Raw genomic sequence first — 16,765 nt, 5'->3', positions numbered from 1 at the left:
GCAAAGGAATGTCATAACAAAATAGCTTAACCCACTAGGACTCTCCTCAAGATTTGTCATTTCTAAAAATGCAACAAATATTGTGAAAGCATTACAACTGGGTGATATTAAACAAGTCTCATGTTTTGTGCACACAATAAATTTGGTGTTACAGATTTTTTTTTTCAAAATGACAGGGGCGTGCAGGAGATGCTGACTGTGGTCAAAAAAAATTCAGAACATTTTTGGCATTCAGCAATATTCCCATGCCACTAACTGAAGTAAGAGATACTAACAAGGTGGAATTCCACCCTTTATATGCTTCAGTGGACAGAGGAACAGCAAAAAGCCATCCAAGCATACACAACAAACCATGACATAGGGAGAGGAGTGGAATTGTACCTTAGTCCAGCACAGTGGAGAAAACTTTCCATGTTTTGCAAGGTGCAAAAACCATTTGAAGTAGTCATCTGTGAAGTGAGTTCAGACACTGCCAGCTTGAGTCAAATGTTTCCCTGAATTAGACTAATGGAAAGGCAGCTCGAGAACTTGTAGGATGAGATAAAATGAAGCAATTCCGCTAAGTACAGTATGTTGGACTTGTCGATCAAGCTCTTTATTTGCTTCACCAGAAGCAGAGGGTTGTTATCATCTCAAATTGGATCACATTTTGGCTACCATACTTGATCCTACGTTTAAGTTTTATGTACAATAATGTATTTCTTTCCAATTGACTCAGATCTTAAGAGATGCAAAGAACACCTTGTGAGCAAGTTGGCAGCTTAAGTGGTACATACTATAATACGACAACGTCTCCTCCTTCAGTTTTTCCTGTAATTGCAGCTGCCTAGAAAAAATGAGCTTTTCCAGGAGACCAACTGTTGATGAGAATGAGTCAACTCACTGCACCAGAGTGCCACAACATTTTGACATCTGGTCATGTCTCAAAGAATTGCCCAACATTAGTGACACTTCTACTATGACTCAATCTTATATGGTAACCATCCATAGATATAGAATAGTGGACCATAGAAATAGAATAGTGGACAATTACTTTAATGTACAAATGAGCATGTTAGACAGTCCCTTTGAAAAAAAAGCTATTTGGACCCCATTGTACAAACTTGCATTGGTGTACTTAAGATGCCCACCTTATAGTGTGTACTTGGAATGAGTTTTCAGCTCAGCCGGAACCTTGTCAGCAATCGTTGTTAAACTGAAAAATATGGAAAAGATGATGTTCATAAAAATTAACTACAAATTCCATGAGGAAGACCTTTCCTGCTAATTGCAGGAGAGTACAGAGATTTCTGTAATAGTGGATTCTAGTAATATTATGTGATGATGTTAACACTGATGAGTGGGAGGATGAGGATGATATTGATGATGACATATTGCCAATGTAGAGATCATTGACAGCACCATTAGCTTAGCTACATTAAGACAATTGGTAGCTTCTTTTGTGGGGGTCCGAACAAACCAAGCACTTCAGCCACAAAAGTGTCAGCCCTGTTGCTGAAGTGCTTGGTTTAATAAACTGTGCATGTATTTTTTTTAATAACCAACATGGGTGGGAGGTGGGTGGGAGGGCCCAAGGACAATTCTATCTTGCACCACGTTTCTTTTCTGCCACTGCTGTGTTCCATTGTTTTGTAGATATGCTATAAACTGCCGTGTGTTTGTTTAGCTGCTCTGTTGGTTAATAACCAGCCATTTCGCTGCAGCCTTTGTCTTAAACTGGATGAAAACAATATTAGGAGCTGTGAGGTGGTCAAAATTAACTGGAAATGACTGGAAACGAATGTTATTGAGTTTAATAATACTAAAAGAAAAAAATTACATGATTTTAGCAGTTTTTAGCATATTTTTGAAAAAATTACAGATCCAAAACCAAAACACGTGAGGGTGCTTATGACTAGTTAGAACCAAAACAAAAACACAAAAATTAATACAGATCCAAAACCAAAAACATGTGAGCCTGCGTACATCTCTACATACATTTAAAAAAAAGCTATAAAATAAGTTATAATACAATGTTTCTTCGAAATTCGGTGATACAGAAATGAGTGTTAAAATCAGTTTACAGTACACGATTTATCAAACTTTAAAATAACTTTGAATGCATCAAATACCATTCATTTCAGTGGCATGTGGTGCATTTAACTGTTTAGTTAAACTTTGCTACTGTTGAATGTGTTTGTGTGTATTCTCTTAGTATGAATGTTGCATTCTGGAAAATAAATCAGATTAACCATCAAAAACATGTTATATATATTTTTTGTAAGAATTATTGCAGAATCCATTGGTATGATAACTAAGCCAAAAAAAAATTACATACACATTTTTATTGATTATTATGTATACATTACCATATTGTCATTGAAGAATATACTGTATGAATTAAGTCTCACAATATGTTACATACAGATGTGCCCTCATATAATTAACATCTAAATGCCAAATGTCATGACTAAGCCTCTACGAGAAGTGTAGCACACTGACGGTTTCTTTCAGTTTTATGTCTTATTCGTAGTAATTTTGGATTACTAGTAAATCTGCTATATTTTAATTGATACATTTCTTTAAGAATAAAGAGCACTTTCGTTAGAAGAACAATGCCAAAAAAAGGCTGCTGATAATAGAAGTATAATATAGCAATCTGTAAAATAATTAGTATATAGAAAATATATGGACAGAAAGAGCAGGCACTGACAGACATTTAAGTATATTGTTGGTCAAAGTAGAATGTGCTCCAGCTGCAGATTTATAGGCTACATATACAGTAAGATGCATATCAGCTACAGCGTAGTGAACTGCTTAGGGCACAAAATTACTTTATCATCTGTAGATTTAATATCTGACCTCAATGATTATAAATTACCTGTACACACAAATGTATAGGAATATTATTACCTATAATGTATTATTATTGTTTAAACAGAATCCTCTAAAGCTTTGGTAAGAACTCTGGCTGCATCATCTGCAATCTCTTTCAGAACGCTATCCAAAATGGAGTACGTGGTGGCAAATGATATGCCTCCTGCAGCCAGACTGCCAACCACTGGCACCAAACTGAGAAAATACTCAAATACCATCTCTGTTGCCACTACACTTGATGATAGAAGTGTAATGACTAACTCCTTGTCTATTGTTTTATTGAAAAGCGGGGATTTAATTACAGACCGCAACTCATTAACATCCTTATTAAAGGCCTTGGCCATTTGTTCAAGGCCACTCTCAGTAAGACCAAAATCATTCAGAAATGCATCAAAAGCTCCTATCAGGATAGTGACATCACAAGCATATGAAAGACCTGGAACTGGAATGACAGCAACTCCAGCTGAAGCCAGTGAAAGCTTCCATATCCGTTGTTTTAGAGCTTTCAATTTCTTTTCCAGCACCTGGAAGGAGATATTGGGCAGACAACGCAGAAACATATGTCTTTTGATATCTGGAAGATCATTTTCTTGAGCCTTTTGGAGCTGAGAAAAGTCATACAGGTGAGTGTAAAAGGAAGAGATAAGGAATATCTGCTTTTCTTGAACTCCTTTACCCCTCAGGCCATTACTGCAGTCTTTCTAAGTTTTTTCAATATGGCCTCTTCATTGTATGATTTTGGTCTTCTCTGTTTAGATTCATTCAAATCTCTATCAATTTTTGAACGAGCAAAAAAAAACATTTTTTCCTGGGAACGAATGGCTTCTGCCAGTAGAATGTCATTTTCTGTAAATCGTTCACTGGCAATTATAATAAAGGAATCATATTTTCCAAAGTCAACTTTCCTCAGATATTCATTTGCCTTGAAATTAGGAGTCCCAATTCCCGGGAGATCTCAATAAATGACATTCTTATGCTGTGGGTGAGGATAAGGAGTTGGCTTCATTGTGGTCTCTGTCCCTCCTGTTTCTGCAGCACCTTCATCTTCATCACCAAGACCACGTATGGCATTGATAAATGTGGACTTTCCAGATCCAGATTGTCCAGTTATAGCAATATTCAGTGGGACATTATCTGCTCTCACCAGAGCTTCCTTTATCTTTTTTGCAGCATCTACAATATTACCGTCTTTTAAAGCATCTTTCATTTTCTTCATTTCTTCTTCAGAAATAATTTGAGATATTTTTTTAAATTCCATCTTTGAAGATTTGTCTCTGTTATTTGGAGAGAAAAAAAAGATCACCTGGAACTTCTCTCATAGTAAAGGCAACAGCCTCCCCCCTTACCAGCTCCCCCTTAGTAATTCCACACATCAGCTCCCCCCTTAATAATTCCTCACACATGCCCCCCCTTACCAGCTCCCCCCTTAGTAATTCCACACATCAGCTCCCCCCTTAGTAATTCCTCACACATGCCCCCCCTTACCAGCTCCCCCCTTAGTAATTCCTCACACCAGCTCCCCCCTTAGAAATTCCTCTCACCTGCTCCCCCCTTACCAGCTCCCCCCTTAGTAATTCCACACATCAGCTCCCCCCTTAGTAATTCCTCACACATGCCCCCCCTTACCAGCTCTCCCCTTAGTAATTCCTCACACCAGCTCCACCCTTAGTAATTCCTCACACCAGCTCCCCCCTTACCAGCTCCCCCCTTAGTAATTCCTCACACCAGCTCCCCCCTTACCAGCTCCCCCCTTAGTAATTCCTCACACCAGCTCCCCCCTTACCAGCTCCCCCCTTAGTAATTCTTCACACCAGCTCCCCCTTACCAGCTCCCCCCTTAGTTATTACTCACACCAGCTCCCCCTTACCAGCTCCCCCCTTAGTAATTCCTCACACATGCCCCCCCTTACCAGCTCTCCCCTTAGTAATTCCTCACACCAGCTCCCCCCTTAGTAATTCCTCACACCAGCTCCCCCCTTACCAGCTCCCCCCTTAGTTATTACTCACACCAGCTCCCCCTTACCAGCTCCCCCCTTAGTAATTCCTCACACATGCCCCCCCTTACCAGCTCTCCCCTTAGTAATTCCTCACACCAGCTCCCCCCTTAGTAATTCCTCACACCAGCTCCCCCCTTACCAGCTCCCCCCTTAGTAATTCTTCACACCAGCTCCCCCTTACCAGCTCCCCCCTTAGTAATTCCACACACCAGCTCCCCCCTTACCAGCTCCCCCTTAGTAATTCCTCACACCAGCTCCCCCCTTACCAGCTCCCCCCTTACCAGCTCCCCCCTTAGTTATTACTCACACCAGCTCCCCCTTACCAGCTCCCCCCTTAGTAATTCCTCACACCAGCTCCCCCCTTAGTAATTCTTCACACCAGCTCCCCCTTACCAGCTCCACCCCTTAGTAATTCCTCACACCAGCTCCCCCTTACCAGCTCCCCCCTTAGTAATTCCTCACACCAGCTCCCCCTTTCCAGCTCCCCTCTGGCCCTTAGAAATCCCTCACACCAGCTCCCCCTTACCAGCTCCCCCCTTAGTAATTCCTTACACATGCCCCCCCTTAGTTATTCCACACACCCACCCCTCATATTTCCATACACCTTCCTCCCCCGTGCTTTATATAAAAAATAGCGGTGAGGAGTGCCTGGACCTCACCACGGAGCAGCAAGCAGAGCAGGATGTGAGTCGGCGGCCGCAGCGACAGCCAGACCGTGACCTATGGTGAGTCATAGGTCACGGTCCGGCTGTTGCTGCGGAATGGATATGAGAAGGGCTGGATGCTGTCAGGCGGACGGCAGGGGGCAGAGTGCGGCGCGTAACGATCTGCTTGGCAGTGACAGGTCTTGCTGGTGGCAGCGAGCGGGTCTGTGCGGCAGGGGTTGGGGGCCGGCACACCTAGCAACTCGTCGCGGCACACTAGTGTGCCGCGGCACACCGGTTGAAAAAGGCTGAGTTAGAGTATTATATTTACACTTACACTTACACAAATAGAGCTAACAGATATATAGTGTTGTCCTGTCCCCTGCACAGTGCATATAATATCGAGACTAAAATCATACAAAAGCAGTTCCCTGCCCAAATCTGTAACACTTTGCACTGCTAGATAGCATGGGCCTGTTACCACTACAACAGGGAGACCCCAATTGCTAGGCTGACCTGCCATAGAAAAAATCGATCTGATCAGCTGATGAGCTGGTGACTGCGCAATGTGGCACAAGAAAAGCATGTCACCCATCTAAGAGGCTACCAGCCCCGTATTACCATTTCTGTTTGTGGTTAAACTAACCTACCCAGAATACTGGGGAAATTGCTGCTGCATCTCACTGATGGAGGGCCTTGCCCCATATGTCCCAGGGTATCCAGACTCTATATAGACACTGTCTAGGTTGACACCTACAGGTCGAAATTGAGTAGGACGACACAGGAAATAAGTCGACGCAACCATTAGGTCGACATGAACAAGGTCATCATGGAAAAAGGTCGACATGAGTTTTTTTTTTTTTTTAATCTTCATTTTATTTTTACTTTTTTGTACTTTCCAATCCACGTAAACTACAATTGGGAACGGTAACCTTGCCCGAAGCATGGTGAGTGAAGTGAGCCATGCGAGGGGACATGGTGCGCTAATTGGGGTTTTCCATCACTTTACGAAGAAAATTACACCACAAAAAATAAACAACTCAAGTTGACCTTTTTCCATGTTGACCTTGTTCACGTCAACCTAATGGCAGTGTCAACCCATTTCTTGTGTCGACCTAGTCACTGTCGACCGATAGGTGTTGACCTAATGTGTGTCGACCTAGACACTGTTTACCCTGAGTCCCATACCCATGTCCCAGCTTCTCCTGACCTAAAGTGATTGTAGAATGGACTAGAATGAAATCCACTATTACTTTGACAAGGGGACAAGGCAAGGCAGTATCTTATTACCAGTAGACGGTTATTTCTGGACCTTGGAGAGAAACATTGTCTCACAGATTTATCTCCTCTCATAAGTTGCAATATAGAGGGCACCAGCAACTGAGGGGTAGCAGACTTTCTCTAAACGAGTAACAGGGAATACTCCTATTGGTAGGCCCGGTGACAGGGGTGTACAAAGGGTACACCCATCCTGGGCCCCAAGGATCAGAGGGGCCTCAAGGTTTTGGGAACATAAACTGGACTGTGGTGCCTAGTAGTAATTTTTTATTTGACCGTGACGGCTGCCTGCAACTTAACTATGCTGGCAGCAGTAAAAAATGTTCAAGCCACACTATTTACTAACTGTGTACATCAAAAATAGTACCCATATATCAACAGGGAACAACTTGATAAATGTTCCAACCATCCAAATATAAATGAAAATGTTATTGTACCTGTGGCTGGAGACCCCCGTCCCACATGGAAAATGTCTGCAGCAGCACTGAAGGGGTTAACCCTCGTGCTATGGCGCCATTTTTAAAAGAGAATAGGCTCTAGGCGCCATTTAATATGTACTAACGGCGCTGGGTGCTGAGTGTTTAAAACAAATATGTATGTTTAATAATGTATTTCAACATGTTACATACAGTGCTGTGCACAGTTGTAGAATTGCCCATTTAAAATGCATGGGCGAAATACTTATGAGAATGTGTAAGTTGTTTTGGTTTTAAAAAGCATTGACATTTGGGAACAAATTGCCTTAGGACATTCTCACATATACCCCTTTTACACCGCCAGCTTCTAACACGGGTTATTGCACATGAGCACGCATAACCCGTGTTGCTGTGCAGTGTTAATGGGCCCAGTTGGAATAATCCGGGTCGAGTGAACCAGTTTTCCAACTCGGGTAGCTTCCAGGGTTGAACGTGGATTCATCCCGGCAAGCTGCGCTGTGTAAACGGGAGTCGGGTTGCATCTACCCGGCTCCCATTCACAGTGAATGGACAGGCGGCACCTGGAGATCATGTGATCTCCAAGCAGCGCCCCCGCTGCGTCACCGGCAGCGTCACCAACCCGACAATATGCCGGGTTGGAGACAGCAGTGGGAAAGGAGCCTGAGGTGGGTTGCAGCCGGGTAGCACCCGTGTCAGGGTCCCAGCTGTGATCCGCCTCAGTTGGTGTAAAAGCGGTAATAGATTGATATGTTAATGACCCTGGTAACTGAATGTGGTCTCTGGACAAGTTGTTTCTTTGCAACACAGTCCAGTGAGTATTCTTGTGTCTCTGTGTAAGAGTTACAGAGACACCCAGGTGAAAAGACATTATTGTTGGGTTACAGAATTTCATGTTGTTCCTAAGAAGGTGGTAAGATTCTGATTAAGCCAAACTAGTTTTAGTCTAGATATGTAAGATGATGAATCCAACTGAAAACTGAGTTACATTTACATTCTAAAAGAGACAGGTATATGTTACCAGAATGTACTGGGGATGACAAACTGGTTTGGGTTAAATACATAAAAGGAGAAGAAAATTGCTTTATCCAATTATTTAACTATTTTGAAATGTTACCTGTATGTATTTATATTTTGTGAGATAGCCTGATTGGTTAAAGAGAACAGGGCAGAACTACCCCCTGTGGTATTGTGTGTTGGATTGAGATAAAAAGAAGTACTGTGTGCCTTAGAATGTACATTGTTCTGTGACATTAAGAGAGATTGAACTGCTGTAAACATATGTTTTATGCTGTTCACCCTGGCAACAGGGAAGAGTCCTTTTTAGGGCTACTTTCAGCAAATAAACATCATTGCCTCAAGACAAATGCCTTCATTTTGTGACCAACCTTTTGTAGGGTAAGCCCTGTGTCTCCAAGCTCCGCCCACTGCCAAGCTACCATGCAGGATCTGGTCTAGGTCGGCAACCAGTGGGGGTCAAATAACACCAATCAGAGGTGTGGCAAAAGCGTGTTGATGCATACACAGCAGCAACATGGTTCCAGGTGCCATGGGGGTTAGGAGCCTAGTGGTAGCAGCAAAATACCCGCCCATTGCGCAGTGGGTGGAGTCGGTAACAGACAGTTACTGACGGTAAGAGGAAACAGTTACTTTTCCAAAAAAGCTATCTGGAATTTTAGGTTTGAGCAGAGAAGATCAGGATGAAGAAAAATACTTTTATTGCAACAAGAAGACTGGCGCACAGCGCACAGGAATGTCACAGGTTGTAGGGTGTGGTCCCTTCTCACATAAAGAATGTTTCATGTAAAAGTAAAGTTTAATACACATATAAGGTGACATTGTGCATCTCATGTACACACAGCGACAGCTGCTTCCTGACCATACCGAGAACATTAGAATGATGATATGTCACTAAATAAATGATAAACATCAGAAACTTTTGCAGGGTTTCTTAGTGCTTCTTTTGCCAGCAATGTCATTGTCTGTTTTACCAGTGAAAAGACATAGTGCATGCAATGTCGGTGCTTACCTCAGTGTCGGCAATGTTAATGTCAACATTTTCCACGCTTATCGAAATATGGGCCCTCATTCTGATTTGATCGCTCGCTAACTACTTTTAGCAGCCGTGCAAACGCATAGTCGCCACCCCCGGGGGAGTGTATTTTAGCATAGCAGGAGTGCGAACGCCTGTGCAGCAGAGCGGCAACAAACACATTTTGTGCAGAACTAGACCAGCCCCGTAGTTACTTATTCTGTGCGATGATTGCTGAGACGAGTGACACGGTAATGACATCAGATACCCGCCCTGCAAACGCCCGGCCACACCTGCGTTTTTCCAAACACTCCCAGAAAACGGTCAGTTGACACCCAGAACACCCACTTCCTGTCAATCTCCTTGCGTCCGCCAGTGCGACTGAAAGCGTCGCTAGAACCTGTGCAAACCACTATGCTCGTTGTACCCGTATGACGCGCGTGCGCATTGCGATGCATACGCCGATTAGCCCCGTTCTGCCATAATCGCTGCACTGCGAAAATCCGTAGCGAGCGATCAACTCGGAATGAGGGCCTAGGACCTAGTATACTTTGTTAAGCACAGTGATACTTTTATTTTTCCTTATCTCATCCATAGCGCTTTATATTTGCATTTGAAAAAACACAAGATTCTAAATAAACTTGATCATTAATAGAGAGCTAAGCATTTGGGGTGTAATTTTTTTTTTTTTTTTAGAAAGGGGCATTAATGAAATGCTTCAGGGAAGAGGTGGGTGCTTGTACCACAATTATAAGTACTGCGTGCAATATTTAGTAAATTGTGGGAAATATTTTGATGGTCTCACATACAAAAAGTCCAAATATATGTCATCATCTGTTTAATCTTCCTTCCACTGCAACTTTCATATCAATCGCTGTAACCTGTATCTGTTGAGGTGTGACTATATGTAACATTATGTAACACTCAGCATTGTGTAATAATTGTATTCACCCATCTGAAATGTTAAAAGATACTTTCTTCTATCTAATGTCAGAATGATAATTGGGAAAAGTCATTTTACTGTAACTCTCACGCCGATGTCTGTCTGTCTCTGAATCTAGAGCAGACTATGGGGCCTATTTATCACCATCCGCATCTTGGATGCGGATGTCATGTGATAAAATCGCCCAAACTCGCACTGCGATATCTGATTACATCACACGGATGTATCAATTATTGCATGCAGGGAAAGAGCTCGCGATCAAGCTCTGTCCCTACGATGCATCATCAACCGATGTAGTGCTGCGCATGCGCCACCCCGCCAACATCGCCACTACTGCCGCTGCCCGGTTGACCCCTCCCCCCATTGTGACTACCCCCGCGTGCCGCGGATTCTGCTGGGCTGCCGGGCGCTGGATCCTGTGCGCTGCAGTGATCCCCAGTGCTGTAAAGTGTGCTGCCTGCTTTGCAGCGTCACTTTACTGCACTGGGGTCATAGCGCTGCATATGGGGGACCCGGCAGCGCTCAGCGGAGCAGCCGACACCGGCTCACTGGACAGGTGAGTATGTTTTTTTATTTTTTATTTTTGTTCTTTTTTTTACACTTTGATCAGCTTGTGTGGCCATCGGACACATATAGCTGATCACTGGAGCCAGGTCCCGCTCAGCTTTCTCTGCCAGGGACTGAGAAAGCTGGGCAAATGCCTCCCTATCACAGTGCTGCCCTGTGATCTCGCCAGCCTGAGCTGAAGTTGAACTTTATACACTTGGCGTCGCAGTGGAAAGCTTCACTAGCCCTCCCTGCAATGACGCGGTGCCTACCCTAAGTCACGTGATGTCAGGACAAGTGACGTCACAAATGTGCTGCTCCACCACCGCTGCACCAGGAAGCACTGACTGGCGGCATTTACAGCAAGCGTTCCGTGAAGGCAGCCCAGGCAGGCTGACTGATCTTTTCCTGAGGTGAGGTGTTAGCCCTGCTGGCGGCGGCACAGCTTGTGTGTGTGTATATATATATATATATATATATATAAATATATTTTTGACTGGAACTCCAATTTCAGATACAAAATAAATGCCTGGGTGCCTGCAGTTGTTAGCACACATGACAGAGGGTAGATGTGCGGCACTCACCGGTCTCCATAGTAACAGCAAGCTTCAGTGGGGATCAGCTGGACGCTGAATACTGTAGCTTGTCAGCGTTTCATTTATTATTAAATGAAACTTTGACAAGCTATACAGCGTCCAGCTGATGCCCCCCGCACAAGTACAAAAGCATCTGCGCCGCCGGCGCATGCGCAGTTCCGACCCGATCGCTGCGCTGCGATAAACTGCAGCGAGCAATTGGGTCAGAATGACCCCCCAGGTTTTGCCCATCTGCTAACAAAATTGCTTCTGCGATCAGATCTGAATTAGCCCCTATGTCGCATATTATGAACTAGCTTGCTTTTTCAGAGTTACTATGAACACAAATATTGTAGTAGATTAAGCTCTGAAATGTACACTATGATATTGGTTCTATACTTCCATGGGGGCTGTAACGGTTGGTGCCCATTTCATATGAGTAAAATTGTGCTCACTATTGCCATGCAGTGCTAGAAACATTAGTAGCCTGATAGTAGTACAGTACTTATTGTAGACATTGTTTTGGTAAACCCTACTCGTACAGTATTGGACACACTGAATAAACACCCAATTTGGAAACGTGCAGTGCTCTACTGTAGTTGTAAGTGCACCTGTTTAAATAGTTTGCACACTTTTAGCGTACCACACTGTGCTTGATATTTGTCCTAGTACAATGCTTTTCTCTTTTAGACTAAAGTAAAGAAAGAAAGAAAATGAACTCTGCCAAATTCTACCGTGGAGCCAAATCCCAGGCACCCACACTTGAACGAAGATTGGCTGCAGCAGTTCCTCAAGTTCTCCGCAAAAAAACTGCAAAGAAGAAGGCAGAAAAGGAAAACATCACCAAACCAAGAAAAAATGCCAAGGCTAAGGTAAGTGCTTTGATGCAAACAAAGGGAAGATACCACAGATGCGGACAAGTGTCTTCCGTTGCTGGAACAGATGTTGAGCCTTCAATCAAAATTGAGACTACAGTTTGCCAAGAGGAAACATCGATCCTACTGGATGTCACAAATACATTGAGTATAGGCCCTCATTCCGAGTTGTTCGCTCGCTAGCCGCTTTTCGCAGCAGTGCACACGCTAAGCCGCCGCCTACTGGGAGTGAATCTTAGCTTAGCAGAATTGCGAACGAAAGATTCTCAAAATTGCAAATAGAAATTTCTTAGCAGTTTCTGAGTAGCTCCACACTTACTCTGCCACTGCGATCAGTTCAGTCAGTTTCGTTCCTGGTTTGACGTCACAAACACACCCAGCGTTCGCCCAGACACTCCCCCGTTTCTCCAGCCACTCCCGCGTTTTTCCCAGAAACGGCAGCGTTTTTTCACACACTCCCATAAAACGGCCAGTTTCCGCCCAGAAACACCCACTTTCTGTCAATCACACTACGATCACGAGAATGAAGAAAAAAACCTCGTAATGCCGTGAGTAAAATACCAAACTTCTTAGCAAATTTACTTGGCGCAGCCACAGTGCGAACATTGCGCATGTGCAGTTTGCGGAAAATCGCTGCGATGGGATGAAAAATAACGAGCGAACAACTCGGAATGAGGGACATTGTTGGAGCTTGTTGATATGCCCGTGAAAGAGTCATCACAATCACTACATAGAAAACTCAACTTGATAGAGGTGACTGACTACCATTGCAGCTGTGCTGGCCTGTTGAAAGAACTACTTGGCAAGGTGAATAATTTGCAGCCAGAGCATGGTGGACAGGGGAGTAATTTGAAGCCTGAAATGTCTGGTTTCAAAGAAGGCGTCAAGGAAAATCTTATAGAAGCCATGAAACAAGCCATCCCCCACACCAAAGAAAGAATGGCAATATGCTGTTGGCCAGCATATTAGGAAAACAAGTGACCAAACAGTAAAGTTTAATGGTGACCTGGATGTACATGAAGAACCAAATGTACGTCAACAGGCCAATTTGAACTTCAATACTACAACGGCACTTTTGGGCAATGTGTCAATTGAAGTTCCCCCTATTTTGCAACAATTCAACTGTTGTGTCACCTGGAATACAAATTATGTTCAGCACAGTGGCACAGATGGCACTGATATAGACATTTGGAGAAGCTATACCTGATATGCCACTAGAGGTCATCTCCACAGACTTGGACAACAGTCTGTACATTGCATACCAGGGCAAAATACACAGAAATGGACAAGCTCTCTTCCAACAGCATGTGCCATGTGATTTGTACTTGAAGTGGGCCACATGTGTCAACTATGATGGTGCCAGGGGTAAAACCTCAATGCCCATCAATTTAAGGCAAGACATTCAGTCAAGATGCAACCGGCATTACAGGATTGGGAAGGCTGAGGTGGAGAAGATAAAATCTACATTGAATGGTCTGCTATGGATGACAAGAAGACAGCCATGGAGGAGCGTCATCCAATGAAAAACAGAGCAAGCTATTCCTGGCAACAGTGCAACTTAAACAGGAGCGGTTCTAGGCACAGGAAAGAAGGGCGGACGCCCAGGGCACTGTGGCCCACGGGCGTGGCCGCAGTCACCCCGCAAGTGCCCACCCGCACCCTGCGGCACCTTGCTCTCCGGCTGCAGCAGGCACCGTGGGCTGTGTGGGCGCCTGGTGCAGCCGGCTTTATTGTCAGACACTAGAGGTCATAATTGACTTCTAGTGTCTGTGCGGCGCTATGGGAGAGATGTCTTGATGTCTCTCCCATAGAGAGGAGCGGGCGGCCAGAGACAGAGCAGCAGCGGCAACAGTGGTAGCAGCGTTCAGGAAGCAGGAGCGGGGCTGGTGAGTATTGGGTTTTTTTTGTGTGTTTTTAGTTTTTGCAAGCGGCGCTACTAGGGGGAACAACTACAGGGGGCACAAACCAGGGGGCACAACTACTGGGGGAAAATCTACAGGGGGCTCAACTACAGGGGCACAGCTACAGGGGGAAAATCTACAGGGGGCACAGCTACATGGGGCAAATCTACAGGCGGCACAACTACTGGGGCATAGCTACAGGGGGCAAATCTACAGGGGGCACAACTACTGGGGGCAAATCTACTGGGGGCACAGCTACAGGGGGCATAACTGTGGCCACGCCCCTCCCCTATGAAGCCACACCCCTATTTTTCATACGTCCTAGAGGATGCTGGGGACTCCGTAAGGACCACGGGGTATAGACGGGATCCGCAGGAGACATGGGAACACTATAAGACTTTGAATGGGTGTGAACTGGCTCCTCCCTCTATGCCCCTCCTCCAGACCTTAGTAAGATTATGTGCCCAGGACAGACTGGACACACACTAGGGAAGCTCTACTGAGTTTCTCTAAAAGACTTTATGTTAGGTTTTTTATTTTCAGAGAGACCTGCTGGCTACAGGCTCTCTGCTTCGTTGGACTGAGGGGAGAGAAGTCAGACCTACTTCTGTGAGTTAAAGGCTCTGCTTCTTAGGCTACTGGACACCATTAGCTCCAGAGGGTTCGATCACTTGGTGCGCCTAGCTGCTTGTTCCTGGAGCCGCGCCGTCACCCCCCTCACAGAAGCCAGAAGAAAGAAGCCGGGTGAGTATGAGAAGAATAGAAGACTTCAGTGACAGCAGAAGACTTCCGAGTCACAGAGGTACTGTGCAGCGGTCGCGCTGCGCGCCATTGCTCCCACACACCAACGGCTCTACAAGGGTGCAGGGCGCAGGGGGGGGGGGGGGGGGCGCCCTGGGCAGCAATCTATACCTCAAGTGAGCCTGGCTAAACTTGTATACAGTGCTTAGGCACTGTATACGGACCCCTGCCAGCATATAAAGCTATATTAATAGCGGGGCTGAAGCACACCGAGAGGGTGCGGGGCTTAGCCCTCACAACAGGATTCAGCGCCATTTTCTCCATGTCCCCGCTAAAAGCATGTATATAGTGCAAACGAGGGGGGGCACAGTGTTTTAGTGCTATATAGAGGGATATATAGCACTATTTTTGATAATGGGCATGTAATCATTGTGTTGTGCATATATGTCTGTGTGTTCCCTGTCAGATATACCCACTATAGCTTTTTAGACCACATGTGTCGACATGCGGGAGTGCTCTGTCACAAACAGCTATGGGGATCTCTGTAGTCATCACCGACGCCTGTTGGTACTTGATTCAGTAGATGCAGTGTCAGCAGGTCGGTAGTTGTATGCTTTTCAAAAGTAAACACTGTATGGGAGACACAATAGTAGGCGGGTGACCCTGTCGGCACCAACTGTTATTACTGGGTGTAAATTAACATGCTGTAACTGCCTTATACCTGTATATATATTTATATGTATATGTATGGTACGGTTCCATGGGCCTGCAGCTCGAGCACAGACATGGTAGTATTTGTGGGGGAGTGTTATTAATATTATATATGTATACTTCCCTTGGACCCCTCGGGGTCGCAAGAATGTTATTTTGCCTGGTTACTACTCCCTGCTGTCGACGAATACTAGGTTTTCTGTCGACCATAAGGTTTCCTGTTAGATCCACAACTGGGGCATTCAGTACATGGTCATACACATTCAGAACACATTAATGTCACTATGGACCCGACGGTTCCGGACAATCCGATTATATGTATGGTATATATATATATATATATATATATATGCTATGTGTGTATATGTGTAATACATTATGTATATTCATATTACGATTTCTAATGAATGCTGAAGTAAAAGTATTCCATTCTCATGTGCTGGTCGCTCTGTTGGTGAATGCTCTAGGTCGGCCGTGACGAGTTGGATCCTCACCAGGAGTCCGAAGGTTTATTCTTTTCCCATCGCGAATAGAATACTGTGAAAGTCAACTCCTGGTCGACACGGGGCCCTGTCACAAAGGATCGTACACAGGAAGCTAAGTTATATTTGATTTATATGCTTTAGAGTTATTTGCATTACATGCACATGGGGGCGTGTTTGTATTCGGAAAGGCATCCGATAGAATTACCCTAAAAACAGTAGGGAATGTTTCTTGTGTTGGCTCTTCTCTATAACATTGCGGCAGGCTCCTGTGCGTCTGCAGTAGGTGTGGGTGGGGGAATGCTGAGGCTGACTCCGAGAGATACTGGAGTTTTTTCCCTGGGACGGTGTACCGCTGTTTGGGGATGCCTCAGTTAAGTCACTCTTGGCGAATACCACTGGTAAGTCTACCTTTGTGAGTTAGATTACCTCACAACGGTTGGTGACGCATTCTTTTGTGGGATGCAGTAATTTTAACTGTTTCGATACAGTTATTTTTTCCCTTTCTGTGCAGATAGTGGAAGGTGAAAGGTAAGAGCTCTGCAGCCTTGTTAGGTTCGCAGAAGCGGATATTGTCTTCTGTTTCTACCACACCCACCGCATGTCGCTGGGTCTATCTGGTTGGAGCCCACACTCGTCTAATACTCTTCCGTCAGTCCGGGAATGGACTTGGACCTGGGGGTCAATAATAGAATCCAAAGGGGGACATACTGGAGTTTACAGATGATTCCCCTCACTGATTTTTCAAATA

General features: G+C 44.7%; 1 protein-coding gene and 1 pseudogene across 1 annotated transcript in view; both read right to left on the bottom strand.

Annotated features, from left to right (window-relative positions):
* Nucleotides 1-16,765, bottom strand: part of LOC134966050 (interferon-gamma-inducible GTPase 10-like) — a 121,938-nt gene that overhangs the window by 82,614 nt on the left and 22,559 nt on the right. The window contains 1 exon segment of the mRNA XM_063942516.1: nt 1,131-1,195. The gene's annotated coding sequence lies outside the window, so the exon portion shown is untranslated.
* Nucleotides 1,779-16,765, bottom strand: part of LOC134966052 (interferon-inducible GTPase 5-like) — a 37,548-nt pseudogene continuing 22,561 nt past the window's right edge.

The sequence above is a fragment of the Pseudophryne corroboree genome, chromosome 10, assembly GCF_028390025.1.
Source record: "Pseudophryne corroboree isolate aPseCor3 chromosome 10, aPseCor3.hap2, whole genome shotgun sequence".
NCBI lineage: Eukaryota > Metazoa > Chordata > Amphibia > Anura > Myobatrachidae > Pseudophryne > Pseudophryne corroboree.
Note: the sequence above shows the minus strand (reverse complement) of the source record. Positions and strands in the feature narration are given on the sequence as shown.